This window comes from Macaca fascicularis, chromosome 4, assembly GCF_037993035.2.
Source record: "Macaca fascicularis isolate 582-1 chromosome 4, T2T-MFA8v1.1".
NCBI classification, from domain to species: domain Eukaryota; kingdom Metazoa; phylum Chordata; class Mammalia; order Primates; family Cercopithecidae; genus Macaca; species Macaca fascicularis.
Window position 1 is genome coordinate 168605033 of NC_088378.1, and position 17912 is coordinate 168622944.

The window sequence follows — 17912 nt, forward strand, 5'->3', positions numbered from 1 at the left end:
TTGTAGCTGACCAGTCTGTGAGCAGAGAAGAAAGCGTTTTCCATGATTGCTCAATGTAGGACCTGGCCTCCCATACCTTCTTCCTTTCATCCACAGGCATCAAGAGAGATGTGTGTGTTTGGACTTGGACTGCCCACCTCTGTAGCGGGAGCTATGACACACTTTCCTCTATATTTCTTAATTTACAGCTTTGCCATTGCTGTTTTCTCAGGTCCCTCATGACTAATCTTGTGATGACCATTATGTGTGTTTACTTCAGTTTCCATCAGAGCCTGAGACTCCCACGTTACCCCTCATTGCCTTTGCTTAAATGCTCACATAGCTCAGCACATTCTTTTATGTCTACCTCCCATTCCTCCATAACAGATGCAACTCTGGCACTGTGTCCTCTGAAACTCATGCAGCAAAATCTTCTATATTTTACACCTCTTCTCTGAACATCTTTCACTTTCTTGCTCTAAGGAAACCTGGGTTTCCTCTGAGGACCCTGTTTTTCCTGCAGTCCTTTAAGTGGTGGCTATTTTCTCTCCTATAGCCCTTTAATTCGTGAGTCTGGAGATGGCCTGGGTGTCTTTCTTACTATTCATTTTTCTCTCAGACCATTCTCCCTTCTTCCCCCTCCCTAAAATATTCCAGCTTTGAATATCCTATCCTGACCCTATAGACTTCATGGTCACAGTCATTTAGTGACCCCTAGGGTAACCCATTTTATTTCTTATTAATTTTAAATCTGGGTTTTCTGTTATTCTATCCAACATTACCCTTGTCTTAATTTCTAATGATTTAAAAATGCATGTAGGTAATCTGTTTCACACTCTGAACTCTCATTTTCTTGACCTACTCTCCTTCAGTGGCTTTGTCCTTCATCCAGTCTGGTCTGTTCATTCCTAAGGACACAGCCTAGACCTTGTCATTACCAGTAGCTCCAGCTCTAACATTTCTGGCTCTCTGACTTCAGGCACATAGTAGAATTAAAATTTCCCCCATTGAAGTTAGTCCTGGCCATGAGACTTTTATTGGCCAGTGAAATGGGCAAAAAAAAAAAGCTTTTAAGATGCAGAGCCTTTACCTCACTTCCTCTTGTCACGATGACCAGTAACATTTGAGGTAATAGCTGTGCTGTCAGTCTGGGACCATGAGTGTTCATGAGTGATGAATAGTATCCGTATGCTAACCTGGTTGGACTTGTACCCTGAACAAGAAATAAACCTTTGCTATTCAAAGTTACTGAGAATTTGGGGTGTTTATTGCTGTAGCATTTCGTGCTTGCTTCCCTTTCTCTGACCATTTTTCCTGTCTTTCCATATAACTTTCTTTAGTATCCAGATCCCAACAAACCTCTGTGAATGTCAAGAAACTGAAACTGATATATGTGAATTCTCTTTGCATTTTTTTTTGTAAATCCAAAGCTATTCTAAAATAAAGAGTTTATTAAAATTAATGTAAGGAAGTAATGTTAGCAAGATGGTGTACTAGTAAGCTTCAGGCCCTTGTTTTCCCCAGAAACACTAAGAGAATAACAACAGCAACAACAAGAACAAACTCCTAGAGACCGGCTAAAATAACTGTATAGAATCTCTGAAAATTAGTCAAAGGTCTATTGCAACCAATGCAATGCTTAATGAAGAAAAAGCCACGTTCAACATAGTAGAAAATTTCATGGCTTTTTTTTTTTTTTTAAGACAGGGTATCACTCTGTCTCCCAGGCTGGAGTGCAGTGGCACAATCTCGGCTCACTGCAACCTCTGCCTCCCAGGTTCAAGCGATTCTCCTGCCTCAGCCTCCCAAGTAGCTGGGATTATAGGCGCACACCACCATGCCTGGCTATTTTTTGGATTTTCAGTAGACACGGGGTTTCAACATGTTGATCAGGCTCCTGACCTCGTGATCCGCCCACCTCGGCCTCCCAAAGTTCTGGGATTACAGGTGTGAGCCATCACACCCGGCTGAAGACTATCATTTTAAGTGAAGTAACTCAGGAATGGAAAATGAAACATCGTTATGTTCTCACTCATAAGTGGGAGCTAAACTATGAGAATGCAAAGCCATAAGAATGACACAATAGACTTTGGGGACTCAGGGAAAAAGGTGGGAAGGAAGTGAGGGATAAAAGACTACAAATCGAGTTCCATGTATGCTGCCTGGGTGGTGGGTGCACCAAAATCTCACAACTTACTGCTAAAGAACTTACTAATGTAACCAAATACCACCTGTTCCCCAAAACACTATGGAAATTTTTAAAAAAAAATTGTTTCACTATTTTAAAAAAGTTCTCTCTTCTAGCTACATTTTTTTTTTTTTTTTTTTTTTTTTTTTTTTTTTGGACAGTGTCTCACACTGTAGCCCAGGCTGGAGTGTAGTGGTGTGATTTTGGCCTCCCAGATTCAAACAATTCTCATGCCTCAGCCTCCTGAGTTACTGGGATGACAGATGCATGCCAACACGTATGGTACTTTTTGTATATTTTGTAGAGACGGGGTTTTGCCTTGTTGCCCAGGCTGGTCTTGAACTCTTGAGTTCAAGTAACCTGTCTGCCTCAGCCTCCCAAAGTGCTGGGATTATAGGCATGAGCCACTGGGCTTGGCCTCTTCTAGTTACGTTGAAATAGACAATACTTCGTTGCCAACTATAGGTCAGCCGACTCTGCTATGAAACATTAGAACTTATACCTTCCATCTAACTGTATGTTTGTACCCGTTGACCAACGTCTTTCCATCCCCACTCCTACTCACATACTCTTCTCAGCATGTGGTGTCTATCATTCTTCTCTCTGCCTCCATGAAGTCAACTTTTTTAGTTGAGTAAGTACATGTGAAATTTGTCTTTCTGTGTCTGATTTATTGCAGTGAACATAATGACCTCAAGTTTGATTCATGTTCCTGCAAAATACATGATTTTATTCTTTTTAATGGCTGAATAGTATTCTATTGTATATATAAACCATATTTTCTTCATCCATTCATCCACTGATGTACACTTAGGTTGATTCTATTTCTTGGCCTCTCTGAATTGTGCTGCAATAAACATGTGAGTGCAGCTATCCCTTTAACACACAGATTACTTTTCCTTTGGATAGGGGCCCAGTGGATTGTACGGTAGTTCTATTTTTAGTTTTTCGAGAAAACGCCATACTATTTTCCATAGTGGTTGTAGTAACTTACATTCCCACCAATAGTGTATGAGAATTTCCTTTTCTCTGTATCTTTGCCAGCATCTGTTACTTTTTGTCTTTTTAGTAATAGCCATTTTAACTGGAATAAGATAATATCTCATAATGGCTTTAATTTGCATTTCCCTGATGATTAGTGATTTGAGCAATTTTTTCATATATCTGTAAGCCATTTGTGTCTTCTTTTGAGAAATGTTTATTGATGACCTTTGCTTACTTTTTAATGGGGTTATTTGTTTTTTGTTTTGTTTTGCTTTTGTTTTTTATTGTTGAGTTGTTTGAGTTTCTTATATATTCTGGATGCTAGTCCCTTGCTGGATGAATAATTTGCAAATATTTTCTCCGATTCAACCGGTTGACTCTTCACTCTATCGACTGTTTCTTTTGCTGTGCAGAAGCTTTTTCATTTAAAATAGTCTCATTTGTCTATTTTTGTTTTCATTGTGCTTTTGAGTTCTTAGCCATAAAATATTTGCCTAGACCAATGTCCTAATGTGTTTTCTCTCTGTTTTCTTCTAGTAGTTTTGTAATTTATTTTGAGTTGATTTTTGCATATACTGAGAGAGAGGGGCCAAATTTTACTCATCTGCATATAGATATTCAATTTTCCCATCTCTATTTATTGAAGAGGGTGTTCTTTCCCCAATGTATGTTCTTGGCACCTTTATCAAAAAACGGTTGGCTGTAAATTGGTGGATTTATTTCTGAACTTTCTATTCTATTCCATTGGTCAATGCTCTGTTTTTATACTGATATCATGCTGTTTTAGTTACTATTGCCTTGTAATATATTTTGAGGCACATAGTGTAATGCCTCCAGCTTTGTTCTTTTTGTTCAGAATGGTTTTGATGATTCTGGATTTTTGTTGTTGTTGTTGTTGTTGTTCCATATACATTTTAGGACTGTTTTTCTATTTCTGTGAGAAGTGATGTTAGTATTTTGATAGAGATTACATTGAATCTGTAGAGTGCTTTGGGCAGTATGGTCATTTTAATAATATTAATTCTTCTGATCCATGAGCATGGGATGTCTTTCTATTTGTGTCCTCTTCTGTTTCTTCCGTCAGTGTTTTGTAATTTTCCTTGTAGAGTTCTGAAAGTACCTCATTTAAAGAGGAAAATGTTCTCCAAGTTCAGTGAACCCCAGGATATGTATTAGTATATTTTCAAATGAACCTAGTCTCAATGTGTATATAATACATGATAAGCATGTTGTAATTATCTCTCGGAGAAACAAAAATATCTAATTAGGTTGGCAGGTACCCAGAATTAGTGTCTTGTGAATTGACCAATGATAGTTAATGCATCTGATGCATCTTGAAACACTTAACTGGCATATGTGGAATCATCATCGTCTTATTATTGACTTCGTTCTGATGGTCTTTCATTCCACATTTGTTTCAACTCCTCTATCAGAACACATATTTATTTATCTTTTCTGCATGTGTTCCCAGAATATTCTGTTTAGCAAAGAAGGAATATCAATAAATCCCTCTGTTTTAGTGAGTTTACCAAAGAGCAAAATAGCTGGTCTATTGGCCAAAAATTGTTGGTGTGATTTTTTTTTTTGTAGTTCAAGTATATTTTGCAGGGGTTGATATTCAATTGTAAAAAAGTCTTGATTTTGAGTTAGCCATTAACTTGTGAACCCACATTACATAAAATCTTTCTGCTTATATCAAGCTTTGAAATTTCCTAAGAATTTCTATATGCATTTTCTCATTTAATTCAATAATAAAGACTGCGTGACTATTGTTGATTACTTTTTACAGAAAAAGCAATTAATATGCTATTGAAAAAAATTTTCTCTTACTCTTGAAAATGTGCTAGAATTTTCAAAATGTGTGAAATAAATTATACTAGCATTTCTTCACACTCACAACACAGAACATTTCTGATCACTGAAATAATGAAGGTGTGTTTTTCCCCACCAAGGCATTCTCCAATTTTCTGTGAACACTAACTGGGTGTCCTACAATTCAGTTCAGTTCTGACACTAACCAGAGTTAGTGCAGACCCCACAGGTTAAGGGCTCAGTCCCACGAGGCTGCCCATCACGTCAGACACCAATCTTAAATCCCATGTTATCACCTTTACTTCTGACTGATGGCTACAAATCAGGGTTCCCACAACCCTTCCTTGGGTTCAATAATTCGCTAAGAAGGCTCACAGAACACAGGGAAACACTTGTTTACATTTATTGGCTTATTATTTACTAAAGAATACAAATGATAGAGACAGATAAAGAAGTACATAGGGTAAGGTATGCGGGAGGGGTGCAGACTTTCCACGGCCTTTCCTGGTTTACCGCCCTCCCAGCACCTTCACGTGTTCACCAACCTGGAAGCTCTGCAAACCCCATAGTTCAGGGATTGCTATGAAGGCTGCATCATGTAGTCATGATCAATTATTAACTCAGTCTCCAGCTCCTCTCTCTTTTCTGGAGAAAGAAAGGGAGAGAAAGGAAAGAGGATGAGAGGATGGGACTGAAAGTTTCAAGCTTCTAATCATGGCTTGGTTTGTCTAGTGACCAGCCCCCATGCAGAAGCCCAGGAAAAGTCATATTATTAGATCAAAAAATGCTCCTCCCCTCTCTGGAAATTCTGAGAAACCGGGAGCTCTGTGCTAGGAACTAGAGGCAGAGACTATACACACACACACACACACACACACACACACACACACACACACACACACACATATATATGTGCGCTTTTCATGGGTTGCACACACCTCCAGCTGGACCAGATCTGGGGGTCATAGAGCTGCTCAAAGTTTGACTAATTCAGGCTATTTCAGGTCAGCTTTGTAAATCAGGTCAGCTTAGTGATGTAAGTTCCTCAAAAGTTTAAGCTTTTCACCTAGCTGGCTTCAGTTGGTTTCTTGTGCAAACAACCACAATTGAATATCTGTCCAGACAAAGTGTTTAACCTAAAGACTGAATGAGCAGCCTCTATCTACGGCTAACCCACTCTGAACATGCCTGATCTAGTCTGAATTAACAGCCTCTGTGCTCTACCCACCTACCTCTCTTTCAACTCCATGGTGGCTCCCTTGAGGCCATCTGACGCATAGCATTAAGCGGGAAGACAAAAACCTTAATTCGACTTTGCTGCTGGAGAGGCTGCTGTTGTCCAGCAGAGATAACCTAAAGGAAGTTGCTTTAAAAAGACATGTGACCACAGGCTGTCACTTTGAAATCACTGCTTATAATAACATTAGTTTGGGCTGCAGAAGCAGTTGACGTTTTTCAGCTGAGGAGGTCTAAATGGCTAACTCTCAGTGAATTTAGATTGCAAAACACAGGCATAAACAGCCTACTTTCATCTCTGCCTGTAGATAAACTAGCTATAATCAGAGTTAGCTTCTCTCTTATAGGACTTTGTGGAAGGTAGTCAGAAGTGGCAACACAAATAAGTATTCTAGATCTCTCTTACAGGTATGCCCTTGGCTGGGATGTGGTATAACCTCACATACATCACATCCCAGCAGGGCTAAAACTGAGTTAATATGTGAAATAGTCACCTCAGGTGCAAAATTTAAAGGGGCACAGAAAACACCTCGGTAACCAAGATAAATAATATTTTAATGTGATTTTTTAAAACAATAAAAATTAATGCAAAAAATATGATGGATAAAATATCAAAATTTTAAATAAAGACAGTATCGGTGTTGTTGATTTTTCCTTTTGCCTTTGGCTCCAGTGTGCCTTGGTATGGCACTCCTTACAGCTGATGGTTTTGCTAACTGTTTTGCAATTGAAATAACAGGAGTCACCAACTTTCCAAACTGCAATACTGAGTCCTCACTGCTTTTTGCTTCACAGCAAAAGTTTATTGAAATAAACTATCTTCAGAATCCCATTCCTGGTACTACATTATATGTTAGAATTAGGTTCGGCTACACAGGACAGAAAATCTAAAGTAGTAGGATTTTAAGCAAGACAGAAGTTTATTTCCCTTTCAGGTAAATGTAGGCAGGCCAAGGTTGCTGTTGCAGCTCCATGATTAGCAGGGACCCAGGTTCCTTCTCTCCTAATTCTCCATTATCATCAATATGTGGCTGCCACCTTATGGTTCACAAATATTGCTTTAGCTCCAACCATTGCATCTATAGTCTAGCCAGCATGAAGACAGAAAGTGGAAAAGAGGCAAAGCGCAGCCATACTCACGCTATCATTGTCTCTAAGGAAAGCCTCTACAAACTCTGTATAACACGTGCTCACATTCCATCTACCAGAACTATCAAAGTTAAGTCTAGCTGCAAAAGAGGCTGGAAAATGCATTCTTTGTTCTGGGTGGCCACGTGCTCAGCTAAAAATGCTAACATTAGTATGGAGAAAAGGAGACCAGATACTGTAGACAGCCAGCAGTCTCTTGGAAATCGTGAAGGATTTGGTTGTATCCATTGCATCAACTTTGACAGCACTCCTACACAAAACATCTACCCCTATGCTGGCCCAAGCAACCGCTGTCACTCCCAAATGTGTCATCACACTGTTCTTTGACCACAGTTTCCGTTCGTTGGCTCTGATTTAGATAATATTAAGATCTATTATTGGCTATGTTATTAAACCCATGAGGTGAGAAAGATATTTTGAAATGTTAACAGATGCTTGTTTTCCTCTGTATATATCTTCCTACCTATCAGCTAGCTACTCATTTTTATTTTGTTACTTTAGAGAAGGGATAAAATAGTAGAATGAAAAAGACAGGGAAAGAATTATTGCCTTTTGGATTTCAAAACCATCAAAGACTCATGATCCATTTGGGAAACTATATCACCAGCCAGAACTAGACTCCTCCTAACAGTTCCTCCCCATCCAGGCCTAGATATATATTCCTGGACCGAGGGAAGGAGAAGAGTCAGAGAGGAAGCCAGAGGATTAGATGCTGCTATGAGTCCCCAAGAAGGGGCAGGATTGGTGGTTGGAGAGATGGCGATGGAATTGTGTGGATAAGTTTAGGGTCTAAGGACAGGGGACACTTGTGTTCCTAACCCTGATGGAAGAGCCCAGGGGGCCTAAAAAATGCCTGTCATGTCAGGTTTCTGAGACGAAGAGATATTTGTATGGCATGTCCAGTGCAGTAGTCAGGTTATATATATTTATATATGAGATTTAGGCAAAATTGGCTCACTTGATTATGGAGGCTGAGAAGTTCCACAATCTGCTATCTGCAAGCTGGAGACCTAAGACAGCCAGTGGTATAAATTCCAGTCCAAGTCCAGAGGTCTTAGATGCAAGAGAGCCGATAGTGAAAGTTTTTGTCTGAGGGAAGAAGAGTGATGTCCTAGCTTAAGCAAGCAGGCAAAGAGCAAATTCTCCCTTCCTGTGTCGTTGTGCTCTACGCAGGCCCTCCGTGGAATGGACGATGCCCACCCACCTTGGGGAGGACTATCTGCTTCACTCAGTCTACTGACTCAAATGTTCATTTCTCCCAGAAATACCCTCACAGACACACCCAAAATTATGTTTAAACAGATATCTAGGCACCCTGTGATCCAGTCAGGTTGACACATAAACTAACCATCGCACCTAGACCAAAGAGTCTGTGTTTCCTACAGACGGACTTTCTATTCTAAGTGCTGACAAGGTGCTGTGGAAGACTTTGATCAGGGAGAGACAGAATGTGATGGACATTTACAAATAGCACTGATGGTAGAAGCTTGAGCGTGTTTAAATACTGCTGGGAAAGTCCATCCAGAGGAAAAGCTGAAAACCAAAGAAAGAAGGAGTAACTGAAGCAGATTCGACAGTCTGGGAAGGGGATTAGAACCTAGAAAGGGGGCCGGGCGCGGTGGCTCATGCCTGTAATTACGGCACTTTGGAAGGACGAGGCGGGCAGATCATCTGAGGTCAGGAGTTCGAGACCAGCCTGACTAACATGGTGAAACCTTGTCTCTACTAAAGATACAAAAATTAGCTGGGCTTAGTGGCGGGTGCCTGTAATCCCAGCTACTTGGGAGGCTGAGGCAGGAGAATCATTCGAACCCGGGAGGCAGAGGTTACGGTGAGCCGGGATTGCACCATTGCATTCCAGCCTGGGTGACAAAGTGAGACTCCATCTGAAAAATAAAAGAAAGGAATCTAGAAAGGGGGTTAGTCTTGGGCAGAACTGGGAATAAGCCTTTCACTGTGATGAGAGGGTGGCAGAAAGAATGGGGCAGTAAATCCATAAGTGGGGTGGCGGGCGTTAGGTGAGTTCCCTGAGGAAGGGTATGCTGAGCAGAAGGCAGAAGCTTTTGAGAAGGGTGGAAAAGTTTGGACGTAACCCATATGGAAAATGGGGGAGCAATGGCCAACTGCACACTAGAGTTTAGCAGGCCCAGGAGGAACTGAGGGAGGTGAGCGTGAGAGGGTGTGGTTTGTCCCCACTGGGCTCTGTGGCCAGGAACAGGTGTTGAGGAGGCAGACACTGCAATTATTGGAGAGTTGGTGCCTGTGGCAGGTGTGAAGGAAGTGCAGAGTAGAGCTCTGGTCCTCCAACTTGGCTGCACATAGGAATCACCTGGGGAACTTAAACGGTATGCTGAGGCATCAATCCCAATACAGACATTCTGGTTTAACTGGTCTGGGGTCCAAGTTTGAGGAGAACTGGGGTAGGGGATACTGGCAAATATGGCTGAAATTGATGTACCATGTCTGAGCTAGGGCAGGAGGGGTAGGCAAGGGTGCAAGAAGGCAGGAAATAGAGGGGCTGAGAGTGGAGGTCTCAATCAATGGGAAAAGAGTTTTCCTGCAATGTCTCAGAAATGCAACTGTAGCTACACCTCCCTCAATTTCCAGAGCTAAACTCTCCCAGGTGTCTTCCACGTTTACCTGTGTAGACCTGAGGACATGCTCCATTTGCATTCCAAATAGATCTCTTTCTCAGCAGTTTATGTGGATTTTGTGTGTTTTGCTTTACATGACAGTACTATACAAGCCCTGACCCGTTCTGACGTTGAATTCTAATCCCCAATGTGTTGGTATTTCGAGATGGGGCCTTTGTGGAGGTGATTAGGTCAGGAGGGTGGAGTCCTCATGAATGGGACTGGTGCCCTTATGAAGGAGAGAGCTCTGTGGTCCTCTCTCCATCTTGTGAAGATCCAGTGGGAAGTCGGCAGGTGTGCAACACAGAGGAGGGCCCTCACCAGAACATGACGATGCTGGCCCTCTGATCTTGGATTCCCAGTCTTCAGAACTGTAAGAAATAAATTTCTGTTGTTTATAAGCCACCCACTCTATAGTACTTTGTTATGGGCGGTACAAACTAAGATGGACAGACTCTCTTCGTGCCTTTGAGGGGATGTGTTATTATCAGCAATGTTGTTTGAAGCAGTCTCTGATGAGGAATGCTGACCCACCAGACACAAATACCCCTATCTTAAGCAAACTCTTGTCCCTATCTCCCTGCCTTAAACCCTTTTGCAGGTGCTGAGACAGCATTGATCAGGCCTTGGTGGGCAAGGGAGCCCTTTGAAGAAGCGGCCAATGGACAAGCTGAAGACATGGTAGGTGGAAAGTTTTTCGTCACCCGCAGGGATGATATAAATTGTGTGGGCCTAGGGACAGCAGGTTTCAGATATGGCCATATTGACTTTATTTATTCTATGCTCCATTGATTAGAAATTGGATTCCAAACTCCTCAGGAAGTTGCCCTATTCCCTAGCTGGCTCCAGATCCAGCGCTGCATGGGTGGTTCCACTATGATCAAGCAGTAGTTCTCAAACTTGAGTGTTGTCTTACTCTGTTCAGGCTGTTATGCAAAAAATAGCCATTGAGTGGGTGGCTTAGAGGTGGCGGCGCCTGTAGTCCCAGCTACTCGGGAGGCTGAGGCAGGAGAATGGTGTGAACCCGGGAGGCGGAGCTTGCAGTGAGCTGAGATCGGGCCATTGCACTCCAGCCTGGGCGACAGAGCAAGACTCTGTCTCAAAAAAAACAACAATAGAAATTTATTGCTCACAGTTTTGGAGGCTGGAAAGTCCAAGATCAAGGTACTGGCACATTTGATGTCCAGCGAGAGCCTGTTCCCTGGTTCATAGATGTGCAGCTTGCTGCATCGTCACATGGTGGAAGAGGCAAGGGGACTGTCTTGGGCCTCTTTCATGTGGGAAAATCCCATTCATGAAGGCAGAGCCTCCCAAAGGCCCCACCTCGTAATACCTCACATTGGGAGTTAGGACTTAAACACAGGAATTTTGGAGAGATACAAATATTCAGTTCATAGCAAGTATGCATCAGAATCTTCTGTAGGGCTTGTTAGGCTATGGGTTACTGGACTGCAAACCCAGAGTGTCTGGTTTAGTAGGCCCAAGAATTTGCATTTCTAACAAGGTCTGAGGTGATGCTGATGCTGCTGGTCCAGGGACCACACTTTGAAAAGCACTGCTGTTAAGAAAAAAATGGCATTCAAAGGATGGGGAAGCAGAGAAGAGAACATCTTCCATTCAAGGGACCATCTCAGGTGGCCCTCTACATCCCCAAATGAATCCATCAAACCGTTGCATCCGTGACAGCATAGTTTTACATGCCAATAAGTGATACTTCAGATTCTTAGTCTTCCTGTTAAAGGCTTCCTGGTGGTGATGACATGAGGACGGGGAGATTGCTGGGACAGGGCTAATGTGCACCTCGCTCACAGCTAACCACTCATGAAGTGTCTCCATGGGCTGTACCCAGTCCTGGAGCCCTGTGTATGTTATCTCTTTTATTCCTTACATGAAGCGGGTGGGGTTAAATCCCCATTTTGCAGTTAAGAAAACAGTGACACAAGCAGATATAAGTGAGTAGAGGAGTGTGTTTGCAGATGAGTCCTGTACTGCCTCTAGGAATTGGCTTACTTTGGGAGGTGCTGTCCAGGATCTCTTAGCCAGTTAGCGGAGAAGTAGGCCTGCATGAGGCAGACTGACTCTGGCATCAGATCTCCTAACCATCTCCCCACCTGTGCTCACTCAGCTGCTGCCCCTTCACTCCCTTCTGTGGAGACAAAGGGAAGACTCTGTCAGGAAAATTCCTGGGCAATGGGGAGCTGTGCTTCAGAAGAAGGCAGTTGTTGCAGTCCTAGTCTGCTCGCAACATGGTTGGTGGCACAGCCCTTCCCACACCTCCATGCCAGATGTCTTAAGATCAACCCAAAGCTTAATGTCTCCAGGGATACCCACTTCGTTCCTAAGGGAAGACAGAGGGTGCTTGAAAATGTAGGTTTTATTCTTATTCAGGTATTCTTATTCTTATTCTTATTCTGGTACCTGGCCCTGGCGTGACTGGGACTGGTAACTGGTGGCCTTGAGTGTGAGAGCCCAATAAAGGAGGTGGCTGGAGGTGTGGGCTCTGGACTGGCTGGCTGGCATGTGAAAGGTGTGTTTGTAAATGAATCTTGTACTGTCTCTGGGAACTGGCTAACTCTGGGAGGGGCTGTGCCTCTACCATCAGCCAGGCTCCAGGATGTCAACATATCAAATACAGAATCTAGAACATTTGGTTATTCCAGAGAGCTCATGCAAAGATAGTAGTAGGAGCAACTTTTCCAATCAACAGTCTCCAATACTGTTTTCTCTCCAGAATCGTCTATCAGGGAACAGACTTATAAGCAGAAAGGAACAGAACAAAGAGGGCAAGCCACAGTTAGGTATAAGCAAGGGATTGGTCTTTCCTGGGGTGGACCTAAAGGGTTTCAGCTTTAAAAGGACCCATTGTTAGTAGAGTGTTAACAGTAGCATCTCACGTGCGAAGGGAGAGAAGAAGGAGAAGAGGTCAGGCTTGCCAAGACCCTGAAGGGGGCTGTGGACCCAGAGCATGTCTCATAAATCCCAAGTCAGATTCTGTTGACTCCTGGGACTTTGTTTCCCCCCTAATTTCTACTTTTTTTCAATTTACCCATGTGTCGGAAGCACCTGGGGAGGTCCTTGAACTTGCTGGGGCTGACCCCTGGCCACTGCTCTGCATCAGAATCCCCTGGAGGCTGGCGAAGCACATGTTTCCAGGTCCCACACCCAGAACTTCTGATTCAAAAGGTCTGGGGTGGGGCCTGAGAATTAGAGGCTGTTCCTAACACGTTCCCAGGTGATGCTCATGCTGCTGGTCTGCGGCCCCTGGTCTGGGAGCCACTGACCTAGGGATTCTAACTCAGTAGGTCTGGAGAGGGCTCCAGGTGGTTCTGACCTGGTGGTATTCTGAAGTCCACACCTGGAGAAACACCGCCCTGGGACTGAGTGAATTCTGAGATGAACGTTCTCACCGTGCTGCTGCCATGCAAGGGAGAATCAGCTGAACAGTTATTTGGCCGTGCTTGGGAGGTGGAGGGGGCGCGGCATGCCGGTTGTGGCGGTCTTTTAAGAGCAATGGGACTCTTTCCCAAAAGGCCTTCTCTCCTCTGGCCCACCTGAGAGACCTCCACTAGTGTCCACCCTACAGGTGCTACTTTGATTTATATTTTATCAAGCAAGATGGTGTTTTCTTAACAAGAAGAGACCCAGGTCACTCGTCCAGACCCTTCTCCCTTTTGTGGGATGTTGGTGCTGGGGGCCCCCTTTTCTGGGAAGTCTCCCATCCCTGCAGTGGGCTCCTGCTGAGCCTGCCAGTTGCCTCCCCAGAGGGACCCCCAACCTGGACGTGACCTCCCACCAACCTGGCCTCTGGTTTCTGAAGCATCTCCTCAGACCCGTGGGCTCCCCACTCCCTTCTAAAGAAGGATGCGGGTCTTCTTGAGTACTTAGCTATTTTACAGGTCTGAGTCGAGTTGAGGCTGAAGCACAAATCCCTTTCTCAATGTAAAGACTGTGAGGACACCACACCTCAAGACATCGTTCAATCAACACCTTGAGGACCGGTTCCCACTTGGCAGGAACCTCCGACAGCCAGGTGAGTGAATGAGGGAAACAGACACGAGAAGCTTCAGACGAAAGCCAGGAGCCCCAAGAGGGGAAGGGGTGAGAGAAAGGCAGGGCGTGGTGATGTCCCTCATTGCCTCCTTTGCGGTTTTGTGTAGCGCTGGCCTGGACTTGTCCCTCCAAATTCATCTTGGATGCACCATTGGTACAAACGCCTCAGGCTGTTCTACAGTGCCCTTTAAGCTGAGTTTTCTGGTGTAGTTTTTATTTCATGTGATTTTATTGTTTTCAAAGAGGCAGTTCATTGAAGGTCTAAGTCAAGAGGCCTGCCTCTCTAGCAACAGGACCTGCCGCCCTGTGTGCAGTCACCTCCCTTCCCCTCCTTTCTGCACCTTGAGCCTCCAGCCTCATTAGGAGACGTGTAATTGTACAGCCCCCACTCTTGTACAATTGTACAGCGGCAAGCAGCTGCTCCTTAGGATCGACGTCTAAAAGGGGAACTGATCTTCAGGTGAAACTTTGCCCTCAGCTCCAGGACTCCTGGCCCTGTGAGGACGAACATGGCTGGAAAAGGCCAGATGGGCCCCCCAAACTGTGGGGCCTAGCCCAGAGGCCCCAGTTGCCTGAGCCTAGGAGGTTTTCCCGGATGAAATATCATTCTGGGGCATGTCACAATGTTAGAAACACAAAACTTGCCAGATCACCTGGCCTCATTTTGGGCTTGAAAAAATGGGGTCGCCAAAGATATAAAGAGTGTCCCCGAACTGTGAGCCCTCCTGAGGTTAGAACACCCTAGCCCTGGCCCTACCCCCAATGCCCAGCACAGTGGTAACTGCTTTAGTTCCAGAAGTACAAAGTCTCAACATCCAAGGTATAAGGGTGATCCCTCTGTGAGACATTTACTCTTTTAAGAAAACTTAGTTCCTCACGCTTCAAAAACTGCTTGGGAAAACTCAGGCAATGATGAAAGTGAGCAACAACTTTAAACTTCAGCATGTCCCCAGGCTTCTCTTATTTGTCACATCAGCTAAAATCTTCCAGGGATTTTTTTTTTTTCTTTTTTGCGAGGAGAAAACTAACAACTTTGTTTTAGCCCTGTGATCTATAAATGCAAATAGTGAATTGGGGTCAATTTCCAGTGTAGAGAGAGTTGAGTGATACAAACGCTAAACGGAAAATCCCCTTTCCAGTAGCTTTCTGTACCCTGGACAAACGCATAATTTATTCTCAGATAGCTGGACTAGCACCCTTGCAACGGGGAGTGTCATGCCGGAATGCATTTGTGCAAGGAATCTGAATTTCAAAGGACAGCTTTGCCTGGAGAGATACCACCCAGAACAATGTGGGTTTAATTAAGGTTTAGAACAGCGCTCTGTTCACATGGGGTTGATAGGAAGGCTCCAGGTTAGATTTTATTTGGTAATAGATTATTGACCAATGGCAGGCAAGGGTGGCTGGTTTGCATATTTTACTATTCATGACCTCGGGACTGAAGGAATCAGAATGGCAGTAGGCGATATCTCCGTCAGCCTGCTGTTTCTGGAGGGAAAGGCAGTTTTGTGGGTGGATAAATAGACCTCATTTGTATTGCCTTTTGCGCCTGGACCTGATTTCTGTTAAAGCCAAGTGTGAGAAATACTGCTCTGAAGCAAAGGGCACGCTTGGGTGAGATTAATTAACCTGAATGCCAAAGATCTACTGTGGCACCAAGATAAGGAGCAGTGGGCAGACCCTGCCCAAACAGAAGCAGAGTGAAGTCCTGGAGGGCGGAGCTGTGCTCTGAAAAGGCAGTGCAGGCTCCTTAGCATGAGTCAGTCCCCCTTGGTTTGCACCCAACCCAGAAAGGGGTCCTGAGGAATCCCAGCACAGCACAGCCAGCCAAGGGTCAGACTGAGTCGGGACAATAACAGGATTCCAAGGCTGTGTATGTGCTGGGCAGCACCTTACCTACTTGCCTAGGTGAAAAGGATACCAGAAGAGCTTTGTGGGGTGAGGGTTTCTGGAATTAATGGAGTCATAAAAGATGCTGTCAGAAGAAAGGGGTAAGGCAGAGGTGCAGCTTGGTAGGATGGGGTGCAAAGAAAAATCCATTTCTGCATTCCTTTTTCCACTGACATTTCCTTCCCAACCACACACACACAGACCAAAACAACTTCTGGTGCCCAGTGGTTACTCCCCACACCTCCCTCCTCAAATTGCTCTCCTTGGCTGGGCACGGTGGCTCACACCTGTAATCCCAGCACTTTGGGAGGCCGAGGCGGGCAGATCGGGAGTTCGAGACCAGCCTGGCCAACATGGTGAAACCCTGTTTCTACTAAAAATACAAAAAAATTAGCCAGGTGTGGTGGCACAGGCCTGTAATCCCAGCGACTTGGGAGGCTGAGGCATGAGAATCGCTTGAACCTGGGAGGCAGAGGTTGCAGTGAGCTGAGTTCGCACTGTACTCCAGCCTGGGCTACAGAGGGAAACTTCGTCTCTCAATAAATAAATAGATAAATAATTGCTCTCCAAGAAGTCTAACACCAGTCATTCAAACTTTGCGAAGATTTTAGTTTAGATATTATCTCCCATTCTTAAGACATGGGTGTCTAGTTATCCCTGTAGTATTATCAAAAGGACTGTTTTTCTCCATTGAATTGCCTTTGCCCCTTTGTCAGTTGACTATATTTGTGAGGGTCTATTTCTGGGCTCTCAGCTGTGTTCCACTGATCAATCTGTTGACTATTTTACCAATATCATCCTATCTTCATCACGATGGCTTTACAGTAAGTTTAAAGTTAGGGATCGTATTGGTTAGTCTGGGTCTTTTGTCTTTCCATATAAACACTGGAATTATTTTTTTCTGTATCCACAGAATAACTTGTGAGATTTTGATTTGAATCGTGTTGAATTTATAGATAGAGTTGGAAAGATCTGGCATCTAAACAATATTGAGTCTCCCTATTCATGAACATGGAAGATCTCTCTATTTAGATATTATTTGATTTCTTTCACCAGAGGTTTGTACTTTTTTTCATATAGATCTTGTAAATATTTTATTATATTTATGTGTAAGTTTTTTTGGTACTAATGTACTTTTACATTACTATTACATTTACTAATGTAAATAGTATTGTGTTTCAAATTCCAATTGTTCATTAGAGTATGTAGAAACCCAATTGACTTTTGTGTATTAACCTTATACCCTGCAACCTTGCTATAATCATTTATTGGTTTCAGGAGCTTTGTGGGTTTTTTTTTTTTTTTTTTTTTTTTGGTCAATTCTTTGAAATTTTCCACATTAGCATTCATGTCATTTGTGAACTAAGTTCTTCCTTCCCAATCCCAATATTGCTTTTTTTCTTTCCCTTTTCTTGTCTTTGTTTTTCTTTCCATTTTTTTTTTTTTTTTAATTTTGAGATGGAGTCTTGCTCTGTTGTCCAGGCTGGAGTGCAGTGGCACCATCTTGGCTCACTGCATCCTCCACCTCCCAGATTCAAATGATTCTCCAACCTCAGCCTCCCGAGTAGCTGGGACTATAGGTGCGAGCCACCAGGCCCGGCTAATTTTTTTGTATTTTTAGTAGAGATGGGGTTTCACTGTTTTAGCCAGGAAGGTCTCAATCTCCTGACCTCGTGATCTGCCTGCCTCAGCCTCCCAAAGTGCTGGGATTACAGGCGTGAGCCACCGCGCCCGGCCTTCTTTCTCTTTTCTTGTCTTATTACATTAGCTAGGACTCTAAGTACAATGTTGAATAGGAGTGGTGAGGGGGACATTCTTCCCCTGTCTTTTGATTTTGGGAGGAAAGTATCTAGTTCCTCACTATTAAGTATGTTAGCTGTAAGCTTTTGTAGATGTTCTTTATCAAATTGAGGAATCCCATCTATTCCTAAAGTGCTGAGAATTTTTAACATGAGTGTCTGTTGAGTTTTGTCAAATGCTTCTTCTGCATC